General features: G+C 41.0%; 1 protein-coding gene across 1 annotated transcript in view; it reads right to left on the bottom strand.

Moving 5' to 3' along the window:
* Positions 1-8785, bottom strand: part of LOC121872711 — a 136694-nt gene extending 127909 nt beyond the window's left edge. Inside the window, exon 1 of the mRNA XM_042375717.1 lies at positions 8501-8785. The gene's annotated coding sequence lies outside the window, so the exon portion shown is untranslated. The remainder of the gene's footprint in view (positions 1-8500) is intronic.
* Between the last annotated feature and the right edge of the window lie 9573 nt (positions 8786-18358).

The raw sequence follows: 18358 nt of genomic DNA, 5'->3' as shown, positions 1-18358 counted from the left end.
TAATATTAACCAGGCAGACAGCAGCCAGCCTGGTGCCAAGCAGTCAACAGGAAGTCTGGGGAATAATAAGCAAATTGATAAAGCAGACAGCAGCCAGCCTGGTGCTACAACAACAGTGGAAGTCACAGGGAATACGGTTAACTGGTGGTGACAGCAGCCAGCCCAGCAACAACAGGAAGTCAGAACAAATAACTGGTGGCAGACAGCAGCCAGCCTGGTGCTGGGCAACAACAGGAAGTCTGGGGGAATACATTAACTGGTGGCAGACAGCAGCCAGCGCCTGGTGCTACAACAACAGGAAGTCAGGGCTGAAGACAACTGGTAAGTAGAGACAGCAGGCAGCCTGGTGCTACAAATAACAGTGAAGTCAGGAATAATATTAACCGGTAAGCAAGATAAGCAGCCAGCCTGGTGCTACAACAACAGGAAGTCAGAATACATTAACTGGTGGCAGATAAGCAGCCAGCCCTGGTGCCAGCAAACAACAGTGGTAAAGTCAGGAATATTATTAACTGGTGGCAGATACAGGCAGCCTGGTGCTACAACAACAGGAAGTCTGGGAACAATATTAACTGGTGGCAGACAGCAGCCAGCCCGGTGCTACAAACAACAGGAAGTCAGGAATATTAACTGCGGCAGATACAGCCAGCCTGGTGCTACAAAACAACAGGAAGTCAGGGAACAATATTAACTGGTGGCAGATAGCAGCCAGCCTGGTGCTGCTAAACAACAGGAAGTCAGGGAATAATATTAACTGGTGGCAAGACAGCAGCCAGCCTGGTGCTGCCAAACAACAGGAAGTCAGGGAATAATATTGAATTGGTGGCAGATAGCAGCCACGCCTGGTGCTACAACAACAGGAAGTCAGGGAATATTATTAACTGGTAAGACAGCAGCCAGCCTGGTGCTACAACAACAGGGAAGTCAGGGGAATAATATCAACTGGTGGCGGCAGATACAGCCAGCCTGGTGCTACAAACAACAGGGAAGTCAGGGAACAATATTAACTGGTGGCAGACAGCAGCAGCCAGCCTGGTGCTACAAACAACAGGAAGTCTAAATAATATTAACTGGCAGCAGATACAGCCAGCCTGGTGCTACAAATAACAGGAAGTCAGAATACACAATTGGTAAGCAGACAGCAGCCAGCCTGGTGCTACAACAACAGGAAGTCAGGGAATAATATTAACTGCAGACAGCAAAGGTGCCTGGTGCTACAAACAACAGGAAGTCAGGGAATAATATTAACTGGTGGCAGACAGCAGCCAGCCTGGTGCCACAACAACAGGAAGTCTGGGGAATAATATTAACTGGTAAGCAGACAGCAGCCAGCCTGGTGCTACAAACAACAGGGAAGTCAGAACAATATTAACTGGTGGCAGACAGCAGCCAGCCTTGGTTACAACAACAGGGTGAAGTCAGGGAATAATATTAACTGGTGGCAGACAGCAGCCAGCCTGGTGCTACAACAACAGGAAGTCAGGGAATAATATTAACTGGTGGCAGACAGCAGCCAGCCTGGTGCTACAACAGGGAAGTCTGGGGAATACATTAACTGGTGGCAGACAGCAGGCAGCCTGGTGCTACAACAACAGGAAGTCAGGGAATAATATTAACTGGTGGCAGATAGCAGCCAGCCTGGTGTGCTACAAACAACAGGAAGTCAGGAATAATATTAACTGGTGGCAGACAGCGCCTGCTACAAACAACAGCAGTCAGAATAATATTAACTGGTGGCAGACAGCAGCCAGCCTGGCGCCACAAAATAAACAGGAAGTCTGGGAACAATATTAACTGGTGGCAGACAGCAGCCAGCCTGGTGCCACAGCAAACAACAGGAAGTCAGGAATACACAATTGTGGTGAGAGCAGGTAGCCTGGTGCTACAAAATAACAGGAAGTCTGGGAATAATATTAATTGGTGGTAAGATATGGCCAGCCTGGTGCTACAAAACAACAGGAAGTTCGGGGAATACTATTAACTGGTGGCAGACAGCAGCCAGCCTGGTGCTACAACAACAGGAAGTCAGGAACAATAATATTAACTGGTGGCAGACAGCAGCCAGCCTGGTGCTACAACAACAGGAAGTCAGGGAATAATATTAACTGGTGGCAGATAGCAGCTGTGCCTGTGCTACAAATAACAACAGGGAAGTCTGGGAATAATATTAACTTGCAGGGAGAGCAGCCAGCCTGGTGCTACAACAATATGGAAGTCAGGGAATAATATTAACTGGTGGCAGACAGCAGGCAGCCTGGGTGGCTACAAACAACAGGAAGTCTGGGAATAATATTAACTGCGGCAGATAAGCAACAGCCTGGTGCTGCCACAACAACAGGAAGTCAGGAATAATATTAACTGGTGGCAGACAGCAGCAGCCTGGTGCTACAACAACAGTGAAGTCAGGGAACAATATTAACTGGTGGCAGACAGCAGCCAGCCTGGTGCTACAAACAAACAGGGAAGTCTGGAACAATATTAACTGTGCAGACAGCAGCCAGCCTGGTGCCGCAACAACAGGAAGTCAGAATAATATTAACTGGTGGCAGACAGCAGCCTGGTGCTACAACAACAGGAAGTCTGGGAATAATATTAACTGGTGGCAGACAGCAGGCAGCCCAGCACAACAACAGGAAGTCAGGGAATAATATTAACTGGTGGCAGACAGCAGCCAGCCTGGTGCTGTACAACAACAGGAAGCTGGGGGAACACATTAACTGGTGGCAGACAGCAGCCAGCCTGGTGCTAACAACAGTGGAAGTCAATATTAACTGGTGGCAAGATAAGCAGCCGGCCTGGTGCTGTCAACAGGAAGTCAGGAATAATAATATTAACTGGTGGCAGACAGGCGGGCAGCCTGGTGCTACAACAACAGTGAAGTCTGGGAATAATATTAACTGGTGGCAGACAGCAGCCAGCCTGGTGCCAAGCAAACAACAGGAAGTCAGGAATAATATTAACTGGTGGCAGATAGCAGGCAGCCTGGTGCCAGCAACAACAGGAAGTCTGGGAATAATATTAACTGGTGGCAGACAGCAGCCAGCCTGGGTGCTACAAACAACAGGCAGCGTCAGGGAATAATATTAACTGCGGCAGACAGCAGCCAGCCTTGGTGCTACAAACAACAGGGAAGTCAGGGAATAATATTAACTGTGGCAGAGCAGCAGCCAGCTTCTGGTGCTACAACAACAGGAAGTCAGGGAATAATATTAACTGGTGGCAGATACAGCCAGCCTGGTGCTACAAACAACAGGAAGTCTGGGGAATACATTAACTGGTGGCAGACAGCAGGCAGCCTGGTGCTACAACAACAGGAAGTCAGGGAATAATATTAACTGCGGCAGATAAGCCAGCCTGGTGCTACAACAACAGGAAGTCAGGAACACATTATTAACTGGTGGCAGACAGCAGCCAGCCTGGTGCTACAACAACAGGAAGTCAGGGAATACAACTGGTGGCAGACAGCAGCCAGCCTGGTGTTACAAACAACAGGAAGTCAGGGAATATATTAACTGGTGGCAGACAGCAGCCAGCCTGGTGCTGCTGGAACAACAGGAAGTCAGGGAATAATATTAACTGGTGCAGACAGCAGCCAGCCTGGTGCTACAACAACAGGAAGTCTGGGAATACCATTAACTGGTGGCAGACAGCAGCCAGCCTGGTGCTGCTGTGGGTCAGCCAGGAAGTCAGAATAATATTAACCGGGTAAGCAGACAGCAGGCAGCCTGGTGCTACAACAACAGAAGTCAGGGAATAATATTAACTGCGGCAGACAGCAGGCAGCCTGGTGCCACAAACAACAGGAAGTCTGGGAATAATATTAACTGGTGGCAGACAGCAGCCAGCCTGGTGCTACAACAACAGGAAGTCAGAATAATAACTGGTGACAGCAGCCAGCCTGGTGCTACAAACAACAGGAAGTCAGAATATTAACTGGTGGCAGACAGCAGCCAGCCTGGTGCTAAGCAACAACAGGGTGTCAGGAATAATATTAACTGGTGGCAGACAGCAGCCAGCCTGGTGCTACAACAACAGGAAGTCAGGGAATAATATTAACTGGTGGCAGACAGCAGCCAGCCTGGTGCTACAACAACAGGAAGCCTGGGGAATACATTAATTGGTGGCAGAGCAGCACAGCCTGGTGCTACAACAACAGGAAGTCAGGAATAATATTAACTGGTGGTGACAGCAGCCAGCCTGGTGCCACAACAACAGGTAGTCAGAATAATATTAACTGGTGGTGACAGCCAGCCTGGTGCTACAAACAACAGGAAGTCTAAATACATTAACTGGTGGCAGATAGCAGGCAGCCTGGTGCTACAAACAACAGGAAGTCAGGGAATAATATTAACTCTGGTGGCAGACAGCAGCTGTGCCTGGTGCTACAAACAACAGGAAGTCAGGGAATAATATTAACTGGTGGCAGACAGCAGCCAGCCTGGTGCTACAACAACAGGAAGTCAGGGAATAATATTAACTGGTGGCAGACAGCAGCCAGCCTGGTGTGTTACAACAACAGGAAGCAAGAAAATTACATCTATCTTACTTTAAAACTACGAGTTCCATCACCACAAGATATATTTTCACTTGGTAGTTGAGTATTAAAATTACATTCCACTTAAGGAAGGAGACCAAAAAGCTAAAACATCTGGAAGAACGAATTTCATCACCATAATTTCCACATCTGGTCTCCTGACACCAAACATTTTAATTACTACCGCAGGATGAAATAACACTAAAAAATGGTAAAGTTCAACCTTTATAAGCGTAAGCAGAGGCTGCAAACCGTGGTCGTTTAAATTGAACGCTTATAAAATTTTCATATGGTTGCGTTCGAGATAATTTAAGATTACTGTCGTAATCATGAAGAAAAAAACAATCCTGATACTTAGGTTAAATTATAAATAAAGAATTATTACCCTCGTGTTACTTGATGGAAACCCTTACCAAGAGTGAGTTAGTGTCGAGAAGTTGGGTGGTGTTTGTTTCACCATGATCAGTGCTTATGTTGAGCTCAGAAAATGGAGAGCGACCACAACGAATTGTGATTGTTTGTAAAATAAACAGAAGCGAGATTTTGTTATAGGTTAGGTTAGGTTAGTTTGGATTGGATTAGGTTAGGGTAAAATCCAATTAACTGATTATTTTGAAAACAACCAAAACGCGTTGTGATCGCTTTTCGTTTTCTGAGCCCAACACTTATATAAAATGGGGTCAGCATCTTGTCAACACATTATTTCCTTAGGAAGTTGAATCTAGATATCCATGAGATGTCAGTCAAGTTGACAGTATCCACAATTCCGGCCAACAGCCAACCCTTGACGCTGGAAAAAGACCCCTTCTGACAGACCACGCTTGAGATCGTTTTCTTTTGCGATATAAACCAAAACAGGGGGGGGGGATTAATTTATAGATCGAGTTTTAATACACCGAGGCACCGAGATCTGACTCATATGCTAAATAAACTATAATCATTTGTACATACAGAAATCTTCTCGGTGATTAATTTCTCACCAGTGACATCTTAAGAATTGATACGTTTATTGAGATACAAAAAACATTAATACATCTCAAAGGGATGAAGTGACATAAGTCATCCCCACCCCAGTCGGAGCCACTGTACTGTACAGTATATAGCAAGTTGTAGTTTCATTATCGCATCTCCGACTGTCGTTTTGGCGGCTTAAGTTTCCTGTCTATTTAACACATACAACTCAACGTGTATGGAGTGATTTTCCAGTTACCCAACCTGTCGTATCATTTATAACCTGTGACCTTTTCGCTGAAGGCCATGGACGACGTGGACATTACCCCAAAACAGCAGAGCAACCACACCACGTGATACCAATGGAAGTAAAACACAAACACAGAGGCTGAACAGTGAACACAATGACAAGTGCATTGCACAGCAAATAATATTTATCTTCAACTTGTCACGCTCCAACATACTTTTTCTAACAAATATATTTAAAACCAGCTTTCCTGTACAAATAGAGCCTTTTGGTTCTCCCTGCACGCAACTGCATCGTTGGAGGCACTAAAGGCTGTACGATGAGGTTTACTACTTAAAAAATATGGAGTAATCTATGTCGTCTTTAACTGGTGATATTTAACCTTTACTACAGGATGTTGCGGCAGGCGACGATGAAAGCATATACTGTAATCCCTTACGTAAAATATAAAACATTAATATTTTTTTCACACTGCAGGTCACTCAAGCTCTAGTTTGATTCTGCCATCAACATAAGTGATCAGTCCAGTACCAGCAAGTTATTGTGGCACTCGAGTACAGTACTGTCATCACGAATTTCTGAGTATGTAACAAAATCAAATGATCCATAAACAAGATTACAGTTACAGCAACTTCCATAATACTGTAAGTCTTAACCAATAACCTCATTGGCTGGACCAGAAACATTCTGACATTTATTTATCTTAAGATATCTACTGGTGCTGTTGATTAAGAATGTGAATCACGTTCTTTAGCGCCCTTAAATTTATGTTGACAACGAATGTGTAATATTTTTCTTCTCTCCCTCTACCGATCTAATATACTGTAAATATATATTACGGTATAAAACTTCCCAGGCATAATGATCTAATGCTTAGCACGACTTACCAACTATAGGCTTTTCCATTACCATAAAACATGTAATATCGTTATTGTGTTCCCGATATCACTCCTAAGACTGATAAGTTGTCGTGTTCATATTATTCATTTACTTTATCTCACAACTAAAGATATTAATTGTACTTGTTGAGTTGCCAACATTAGTTTATAAACGACAATTGTTGTACTGTACATCGATATGACCACGTAAAGTGAACCAACACATTTTCTAAAAGAAAAACACAATAGAGTATAATGATAATTTGTTGTCAAATCACTAGCCAGCGCGCCATTTAGTGCAGATCACTGCCATAAACATGAAACCAGAATATATTAGCCACAATAAACCTAGTTTTCGATGTCACGGATAAGTGAAGTATTAACGTGTGGAACTATTATACTGTACGTGTGGTGATGCAGAGATGAATGACGTTTCACATTATGGGAACAGCAACACTAAATGATAATATTCCTCCTAACAACAACAATGCAAGGCCATGGAAATCTTACCGTATAGTTGCTATTTCTTTGTGAACACTGTAAAGTCTCTTCATAACATGATGTATACAGCGCGTCAGAATCATAATCACGTAAGGTGTTAACCCGTCTTTATCACTTTCCATTTTTTTTACAACTATGATACCAAGTGAACAATTCTCTGTTAAACCAAATTAAAACATCAATAGCTGTTTTGGTTTTAAATGTTAAAAAAGTGGAAAACTGTGCACCTTGGTAAAACACTTCAGTCTGGCTGGCTTGAATAGTCTACGCCCCATAACAGGGTAACTTATTGTGGGAAAAAGTGCTTTTAACGTTGGCCTAGGCAAGTGGTGCTGCTTCCTTGAGTAGCCTGTGTCCACTATGACCAACAATAATCAATGTGTTCAAACAACTGCTGTATGTTGTTAGCTAGTACTTTAGAACATACACTACATAATACATATTTTCGCACCTTTAACGTAGTCATAATTATACAGGTTAGCAAGGAACTCATTGAATCATAAGAAATTATAAGTTACGTTGTGTATATATATATATATATATATATATATATATATATATATATATATATATATATATATATATATATATATATATATATATATATATATATATATAGGGTCGTTTAGGTTTGAAACAGATTCACTTATCAAAAGGCTTATCAATCAAGGTCATACACTTTAAAAATTAAACCGGGTTGTCAATGCTCAAGAAATAAATACTACAGACCCTACACAGTATACACTGATCACAGACACACTAGCCAGTACATAATCTAATTATTGTAGTTTGATAACATCTTATTCAACAACCACTGCCACACTGCCTGACATTAATACATGAATAATATATTGACTTTAATCCTTGACACTCGTGGGTGGACTGACAGGACCTTAAACGTGTTGTTATACACAAACCGAAAAATAATTGTCTTCGTTGTTTTCATAATTGTGCTACATAATCAGGCAGTCATTTCTATTGTTATTATTATTAATGGCGTCTTTCGATACTCGATTAGCATGCTTTTGTCGGGTGATGAGAGTCCTCATTTCAGTTTCTCTTCTTTAAAGAATGAAATGAACTATGCGATAGTCGAGATAACGATGAACATGGCAACAGTCCACCAGGTGAGACTGACACACCATCTTTATCGCTCATACGTCAGCCATCCCTTGAAGCGATGAAAAATAATGCATCCAGTTCGATACTGAGAATATCTCCCGTGACCATTTAATATTATTTTAAACAATTAAATTTATTAGACAATACACGTCATTTTCCAGGATAATTAAAAAATAAAAGTACGTTCCAATACCCTTACCGAGGACATGACATTTTGACCATGAAGCGCAGCAAGCGGGTGATGAGGCCTACGTGACATTCACTTACCTTTCTGTGAATGCTGTAACAGTTGCTGGGCTGCTTGCCAATCTCTGATAGCCTTCTGCAACTGTGGTATGTACTGACGTTGCTGAGCGAAAATCCTTAATATACACCACCCTATTCCTCCCTCCCTGAGCTAGTAAGGACGGTAACTCCGTGAACATATAAATGTTCACAGCAAATATCACAAAAACAATGAAGGATGAATGAAAACACGGGAACGTAAAGAGCTCAGGAGTAACCATTACGACGACCTCTCCCGTACACCTCACAACAAAGACTCTGGCTCAGGTTGGGTGCAGGTCGCTCATCTGGCACCATGGCTTCGATCCCCAGGCCACCACGACCCACACTCACGGACCCTTAACTACAGAACTCTCCTCTTCAAGGTGTGTTCGATAATTTAGTGCAACATTCTACGAAATCCAGTCAATGCTGTGGACCTGCTTGAGCTAGACAGGCTAATCTACATTATCTATTACATATATGTTTATACACGGACAATTTCCAAAAAATCTTCTATATACACAAGAATATTTTCTTGTTTAGTTGTCATTTTTGTCTAATAGAAATTAATCATATGACCTGAATATGTAATAAATATACCGATGTTATATATTAATAGTGGGTTTTTCTGGTGGGTACTTAAGTTATTTAACAAGGAAAACGCTAGTCTTGGCAGGACGTACCCATTTTTAAGTTTAACAAATTTATTAGCAAAGCTTGTAGTACAGTTTGCCTATTCTGAGTAATTCAGTCAGGTCTTGACACTGAGGGTGGTGTCACTTCTCACTGCCGCGCAGGACAGAGGTTCATACACAAAGAAATACATCATATTCATTAACAGCTATATGTATAGAGGTCAGATTCATGTGGGTAATGCCACTGTCCAATGCCCTGCAGGACAGAGGTTCGTACACCATGGGTGCTTCACCACTGGCGTACCCACGATTTCCTTTATTAGCGTATGCGTTCTTCTCATTCATTATCCTAAGCATTTTTCGTGCATTCGAATTTAATGCGTATTCAATTCTTTATGACCAGCTTGAAAAAATCCATTGCAAAAATATTACAAATATCTAAATATCCTATAATACGTTTAAAGGGAATTCTAGTATATATATGACCATATTCGACAAAGAAAGTGCAATAGTATAATGACAGTCTATGGCGCAGTGAGAGAGGATGGTAAACAGACATTTTTTCTTTGTCCCTGGCTGCGATTCGAGTCTGGTTTTGGATCAGGTGGCCTTGAAGTTTACATAATTTTCCGCCTTTGTTCACGGTGCATCGATGGGACAGTGTGAATGAATGAATGAATATTTTTAATGTTTACTCTTTTCAGGAAAATATAGGTCATAACGGATAAACTAACCACTCTGACATGAAATATTATATAGAATAAACCGAATTGTTGTAATAAACATGTGATAACAAAGATTATTGGGTGCTACTATAGCGTGCGGTCAACAGATATCTTAAGTCTAACGTCACCTAACCTAGATATCTTGTAGACCGCACGCTATCTTTCGATTATTGTATACTTCCTTCACACAGACACACACACACACACACACACCGGTATTATTACTCATTCAAAATACATAGACACCTAAGTACACATAATCATCATTAACGCGGACACTTACAAAAATATATAACATATGACATTAATCTTCAACACACCTCTAGACGCATTCACAGTGATACCTGAACCAACCATACATACACTCCATAATTCACACAAACGCGAGGCAAGCACACACACACACACGCGCGCGCGCAATACACACGTAAAAAATAGGAAGCTAGGAAGTGAACTATGCAGACATCTCGGAGTCAAGTTGTCCTCCGTGCAGTGTTCTCAGGCCAACCCACCCGTCACCGCCCTTTCTTCCTCTTCCACCCACCCAACGCCTCCCTCTCCTACTCCATACACCCACCACCATCCTCCTTCCCTCACCCATCCATCGCCATCCTGTTCTCCTCTCCACCTACCGTCGCTCTCTCCTTTTCCATGAGTACAAAGTAATTATCATAAGGAAAGAACTGATAAAACTGATGTCAAATATAGAATAACTAAAGTCAACCTCATGATGGTGCTTGGGGCTCTTTTGTGGTGATCCAGGCACTGTGTACAGGAAGTCGCTAAGAGTACACGAGTCGTAGTACAAGAGAAGCTACCTTAGTGGATTCAAACTATAGGTACACATATGACTCCTCAGCCTGTTGCAGGAAGGTGAAACAACAGTACTTCTTCCTAATCCTAGAGACCTCCCCTCGACACCAGTTCACCCACCTAACCATCTAAATGACTGACTTTGCACAGCCCTTACCTTTAGAACAAAATAAGTGATTAGGAACACACGCATAACCCTAACATTGAAAAAAAATTACACAAGCTATTTATACTGACTGCATTTTAGACAATGCCTGTGGGAAGGCTTTTGTGATGTTTTAGTCAGAACGAACCGAACAAGCCGAGAGCGCACGAACGAACCGAACCAGCTGTTCCAGGCAAGCTCGCTGCATTCTGCGTGTTCGCAGGTGTTCGTCTTATTTCCACCGTTTTCCTCAGTTTAAGTATGGATTGACAGTGGCAGCAAGAACTTTCTTCATTACTTATTCCTTAGCCAAAAAAAAAAATAATGGAAATCGAGGAGAATGTGGCTAAGGCGATTTCGACACATACACTTCCTGTGTACCTGTAAGAAATTAATGATTATTTAAAGTTAGTATTATAATTTAATATTTATTAATTATTTATAGTTATTATTTGGCATCATATACATCAGTTTTTTTTCCTTTGTCTTTTCCCTCCTAAAGCTGGCAGCAAACTTTCCATTTTCTTCTTCGCTTCTCATGGGGACATTCAATAACTTGTGATATACTAGCCCATTAATCATGCTTCTTGGCTTTATTGTAGTATAAGCCGTGTTGGGTATTCTAAAGCTCAGAATACTTCTCATATTCACCAAGTAAGGTTCAACATTTCTCTCTGTTCCACTCCATGATAAATATAAAACACACCGAGTAGCTGGAACAGCGTGAACACCCGTCCTGACTGCGCACCAACGAGCATCTGAATGATCTGAATCCTTGCAATAATGAGCTTACATTATTTAACTACACTCTACGGAAAAAAAGTTTGACGCGCTCGGCTCGACTCGGAGACACGTACTTACTAGCCGAATTCTGCTCTACGCTGACTGCTCGTTCGGTTCGTTCGGACTAAACCGCTCAAAACGCACCATAATGGTAAACTAAAAGACTGGAGTCAGAATCAATAACTGGGCATCTACTCTACAAATTGAACTGTTTACCTTACTCTCATACTTGTGAAAGCCAGACCAGAGACAGTCTCATCATCACCACTCCAATCCTCTTCACACCCTCAGCTCAGAGCGCCACAAACTCGTCTCTGAAGCCCCAGACGCATTATGCCCTCCGTGTTAACGAGGGCGTCAGATCATGTTGTGGCCTCACTCAGGCCTTTGGTAGCACGGTAAAGTTGAATGACGTTTCAGCTACCCACCCATCATATAAAGATTCTGTTGAATTTAATTTTGGGTCGTCAAACAATTCTAAAAACTAGAATCATAAAATTATCAGATAAATTTGAAATAAGAAGGCAGATGCAAATAGGCAACAGTCGATCAACTCTCAACCGAGATGAGATGTATCAAGAAAAACATGTGTAGAACACTGAAATCCCATTGTTGGAGTGCGCTTGTTTTTTCTGGGAATTCACATTAATGATGTATGTGGTACAGTATTACATAATTTTTTCAGTTATATGTATGGAACAAGTAACAAGGTCAGTTTACCACAAGTTGTAGCTGCTAAACTGAGACTTAGATATATTTACTGTATAACTGGAAGTATGACCCTCTTGCAGATGCAATTAACACAAAAGGTAAAATGCAAATATAGATAGGCTATACATGCCATAAATGCCGAAAATTCATGTCCGGACCTTACGAAAATTGCTTTTTTGGCGGGTTCGCCAAAAGTGCCGAAAATTCAAGTGTTCTTTCCGGAATGCTGACCTTCCGGTCTTACTAGCAATCTAGAGTTATGTTAAGATGAACCTTGCATCCTTAATATGGGTTATTTGAGAACCATTCAGGGTGGAATTCTCAACCCAATACATATTGCTAGAGTAATAGTGAACGATGTTGCCAATGGAGCGCTATGGTAGCAGCTCAACACTGCCAACCCTGCCGGGTGGTAGTGCTGACTCAGGCATTATCGCTCAAGCTAATTAACTGAGGCGATAATGTCTGTGTCCCTGATTGGTAACAAATAGAGAATGTCATGGGTTGCGTTAGGCTTACCCACGCAACCAACTCCAAAGTTTGTTTAACCAGAGATAAGACGCCCGGCGAGGCATAACTGGGACATGTATTTTTCAATTAGTGTATGTTAGCCAGCCTTTAGGGGGGTGGGCAGTGAAACAGTGTTGTACTGTTCATCGCTTCACACCCAAAAACCTCATTTTGAGTAGTATCCCTGAGCCATGGGTTAGTTAAGACGTCGTCTCCATCCTCCCTCCTGAAAGGGCGGACACCACACCACACAGAGTCCTCCACCGCCACTCCGTCCTGTGGACCGTTGTCGACACGAGACTAAGCGTTAACCTAGGTTGTTATCCCCTGTGAAATATCACGTGTGGATGCCTGGTTGCGACAAGAGCAATCCAGGCTGGCCTATCAAACCTACAGTAAATGGTTAATTAATTCAGGCTTACAGAGTTCTCCTGCACGACACCCGTCTGCTACCGTGATCGACACGAGACTAAGTGTTAACCTAGGTTTGTTATCCCGTGGAAATATCACGTGTGGAAGCCTGGTTGCGACAAAAGCAATCCAGGCTGGTCTATTGCACCTAAATGGTTAATTCAAGTCATGCTACCAGTTCTCCTTGCCGCGACAACCGTCTACCGTGACTCAGTGACGCGAGACTATGTGTGGTACACCAAGAGTACCTTTTGTTGTTATGGCCGAAAGAAGGTCTTGTGATGAAGCCTGGTTGTAACAAAAGCAATCAGGCTGACAGTAAATGTATCACTTGAAGAATTAAGGTCTGTTAAGTCATACCCACAGTAGAGTAATGACATGTGTCCCCAAGTTGTTCCTGTTTTAGAAGATTAATTTTATTACAGCGTGAACGAAAATCATATATCCATGCAAACTGTAAATCATTGTATGGAAGCTTGACAAATAAATAAGTGCAATTATCTGCCCGTCCTGTATCCTATCTTATTATTACTAAAGGTAATGACTGATTGGTTATGACATAGTATAACCAATAACTTAGATGGATGTTGAAAATTAAATGAATTCATTAAATCATCCTTTATCAAGTATAAATCATGGAATGTCGAGTGGTGGAGTGAACTTCTACGTAGATACGCCATAATCTCCTGTAAGTAACCAGTGTGAAAGTATCGAACTCTACGGTAAGAAATAAGAAATACGACATATTATTATCTTTATATAATATAATCCACTCCTACTACTACCGAACCACCCCAAAACCATGACAGAGAACTTGATGATCCCTAAAAATAAAAATGCTCTGAATGAAGTTAGTTTGATTAACAAATAATATTCATTGAGCCACGGGATACTTGAGATAAGAGAAGGGAGAGGTGTACGGCATGGTGAGTTAATTGTTTATGATTGTCAGACTGGTGACTTTTATAACAATAAACGATCTTAATAAATTAACTTATAAAATATAACAGTCACGAGTCATATTGATTAAAGTTTGGGAGAAAATGTTATCTCCCTTATATTATTATAATGATACAATATGACTCATAGTGTTCCTCCTAGTTTAGATGAGTGATGTGCACCTGATTTATGATGGAGGAGACTATGTAACTGTCCCTAAGGATCTAGTGTTGAGTGATGAGCTACAAGGTCTAGAAAGTTCAGCTCATACACTACATACAAGGAATTGTCCATCAGTAGAGAATGTGAATTCAGTAGTAGTAGTTTCACCCAGGCAAACTATACTACAAATTTTACTACATGTAATTATCAAGGATGTAGAGCGACTTGGATTACCAAGATAGATCCTCATTTGGCTTGCATAATTCATGGCAGCTGTGTCTCAGACAACCTGTTTTCACCAATGGATTGTGCAATTTGTTATGATCAAATTTTTCAATCTAATCAAGCTGCAGGAGAAAGAAGAATTATTGAATAAAACCGCTTTTCTTCAATGAGCAAATATAAAATTATGTATTGTAAGGGAATGTACACAGAAATCATACACATATCTGAAGACAGTAAATGATGAGAACATAGGGTGCCTAAAAAAAATAAAAAAAAAAATAATTACACGCTGCCTTACAGATTTTTATGGAGATCACGTGAAAGATTATATTACAAAAACAACAATGTACTTTAGTTGTGGGATATCTTGCACATTAACAAGTGAGGACAATGTTGCTGTTGTAATACTGTACAGTATTGTGTAGCTACAGGCATTCACATGATCTCCACAAAAATCTGTAAGGTAGTGTGCATAATTTTTGTGGGAACACCCTGTATATGTGAATGAATAAATTTACACATGAATGAAGCCATATGAAGATAATGACTTAGAAATCTGACTCAAGTAGATAAGACAAACTTTTAACACAACAAACTAAAGAAAATAAATATCATTGTAAATTTACACTAGAAGTACATTATAAGCAAGGACAAAAAATATGTAGGTGTGCGTGGTAAGCAATGATATAAGATTTTTCAATGGAAACCCACTTTAACCCCTTGTGTACGGGGGAATTTCTGTGCTGAATGAAATCAACTGTTGGTAGCCAAGTAAAACATGAAAAGCTGCGTCCCTGTAGTGATGGGGTTAGGGTTGAAAAAAATAAAGAGTAGGTGATTACTTGGAGATACAGTCATACTACAAAACAACGTTCTACTGATTAGTCTCCCACCTAGCTAATTTTCCCTGATGATTAGACACCCTAGCACTACCTAGTTAGGTAGGTTCTATGATAGTTGTAAATTATTAAATGTGAGGTTAGATCAGTGTCATGGTTTTGGGTGAATCGGTGGTATATGAGTGGATTGTATTATATAAAGATAATAATATGTCGTATTTCTTATTTCTTACCGTAGAGTTCGATACCTTCACACTGGTTACTTACAGGACATTCCATGATTTATACTTGATAAATGATGATTTAATGAATTTCATTAATTTCCAACATCTATCTCAGTTATTGGTTATACTTTGTCATAACCAATCAGTCATTACCTTTAGTAATAATAAGATAGCATCACAGATACGGGCAGATAATTGCACTTACATTTATTTGTCAAGCTTCCATACAATGATTTACAATTTGCATGGATAAATGATTCACTCACGTTCACGCTGTAATAAATTTAATCTTCTAAGAGAGAATTTCGACTTGGGGACACATGTCATTACTCTACTGTGGTATGACTTAACAGAGCCTTAATTCTTCAAGTGATACATTTACTGTCAACTTATTTTTTGTTGCAACCAGGCTTCATCAAAGAACTTCTTTCCACGGGGATAACAAAAAGGGTACTCTTGTGCCCTACAGTCCTGCCTACTGACGTCACTGCAGCTGTCGTGCAGGAGAACTCTGTAAGCGTGAATTAATTAACCATTTACTGTAGGTTTGATAGGCCAGCCTGGATTGCTCTTGTTGCAACCAGGCATCCACACGTGATATTTCCACGGGGATAACAACCTAGGTTAACACACTTAGTCTCGTGTCGATCACGGTCACTGTAGACGGGTGTCGTGCAGGAGAACTCTGTAAGCGTGAATTAATTAACCATTTACTGTAGGTTTGATAGGCCAGCCTGGATTGCTCTTGTTGCAACCAGGCATCCACACGTGATATTTCCACGGGGATAACAACCTAGGTTAACACGCTTAGTCTCGTGTCGACGACGGTCCACAGGACGGAGTGGCGGTGGAGGACTCTGTGTGGTGTGGTGTCCCGCCCCCTTTCAGGAGCGAGAGAGTCAAGGCGACTTCTTAACTAAGCCATGGTCGTCGGGATACTACTTAAAAATGAGGTTTTTGGGTGTGAAGCTATGAACAGTACAACACTGTTTCACTGCCCACCCCCCTAAAGGCTGGCTAACATACACTAATGGAAAATACATGTCCCAGTTATGCCTCGCCGGGCGTCTTATCTCTAGTAAAACAAACTTTCGAGTTGGTTGCGTGGGTAAGCCTAACGCAACCCATGACAATCTGGTTTTGTTAAGTTAAGTTATGTAAGGCTAGGTCAAGTTAGGGTAGCATTAGGTCAGGTTAAGTTAGCTTTAGGGTGGTTAATCTTAAGGTGAAATAAGCTTGGGAGGTTAATTTTCAGGTGTTTCTTTTTCATTACCATCTTTCATTGAACACAACTCATGAGATTTCTGATGAAAAATGTTTCAGGCAGACTAATGAGAGTTTGACTGATAACTGGGAAAACAAAAGAAGAGAGAGTTCCTTTGTGTACTGTGAGCACTTATGGTGGAAAACGGCTTCTGAGCCCTTGATTTGCAGCAGGAAGATTAATGGGAGGTTCAGGGTGATGAATATAGGAAACCAAATTAATGATAAATAATGAGGTACGATTAATAGAGAATCAAAAAGTAGATAAACAAATAGATTGATACTTTTAATGTGATAAAAAAGAAAAAGATTAAGCACTTCTGTAAGCTGGTAAATTGCTTATCAGGAAAACCAATGAAAGGTTACTGGAGTCTAATAATGGCACCTACTGGGGAAGACCAATGGGTAATTCTTAAGATGGACCAATAAGGAATTTCTTGCAATAGAGTCATAGACTAATGATTGTTTTTTTAAGAACAATGGCAATTTCTTTTCCATTTGCTTATGGGGGAAAATTTCTTGGATGAAACACTAGAAAAGTCATGGTAATGAACAAATGAGGGATCCTTTGCACTGTCCATGAGAAAGTTTTTTGTATGGATCAGTGGAACACTCTTAGGAGAGAATACACGTTTGGACTTTCAATACCTAAATGGAAGTGATGACTAGGGAAGCATTCAATGTGTTCTATAATAAACAAAATAAGTAGCTAGTCATACAAATGTGAAGTAAAGTACTTATATATACATACATACATACACACCAACAAACACACACACCTCCCACACTTTAAATAAGTTTGGTGTAAATAAGGCAAAGGATTTACCCTTTACCAATAAAAATTTGATATACAGTACATGGTGTTAGGAAGTTCCTGTTAATGGAGTATTTTCATGACTTCAGAGGACTTGTGAAGACTATGACTAACTACAGTAAAAGGATATCTATAAAGTGAAACAGTGTATAGCAAGGCAATACACCTTAACTCGCTTTTTCAAGGGCTTCTTTCCACCAACTCCAACTGGCTGTAATTTCACCACATCAGGCAACACCCCGACTGTTGCTAGCCACACCACTACCTTTGATAGCCCACTTGTGCTGAAGAATGCCACCATGCAATTCAGTGAAGCAGCCCTTATCTTAAATCAATAAGACATGCCACTACCTGATGACAACCAAGCCAACCCTACACTTTCTCCTCACATCAACATGTAGAGCTCCACTACACTGTTATGTCTTAGTGTGTGCATAACTTTAGCTTACAACTGGTGAGTACAGTACTTGTATATTCGTGTACAATACAGGATACATTATAGAATAGTTTTATATTCCTTACATAAACTACAATACAATACATCACTTTTTTGCTGATGTCTTAGTAAGGATACTGTACTGGGTTTGGTGAAGGGATCTGGAATGTACACCTTATTTACTACGGAAAACTAGGATTGCTCGAAATGGATTTGATGTAAA

Source organism: Homarus americanus, unplaced genomic scaffold, assembly GCF_018991925.1.
Source record: "Homarus americanus isolate GMGI-L3 unplaced genomic scaffold, GMGI_Hamer_2.0 scaffold39155, whole genome shotgun sequence".
Lineage (NCBI taxonomy): Eukaryota > Metazoa > Arthropoda > Malacostraca > Decapoda > Nephropidae > Homarus > Homarus americanus.
This window is presented reverse-complemented; position numbering and strand designations above follow the sequence as displayed.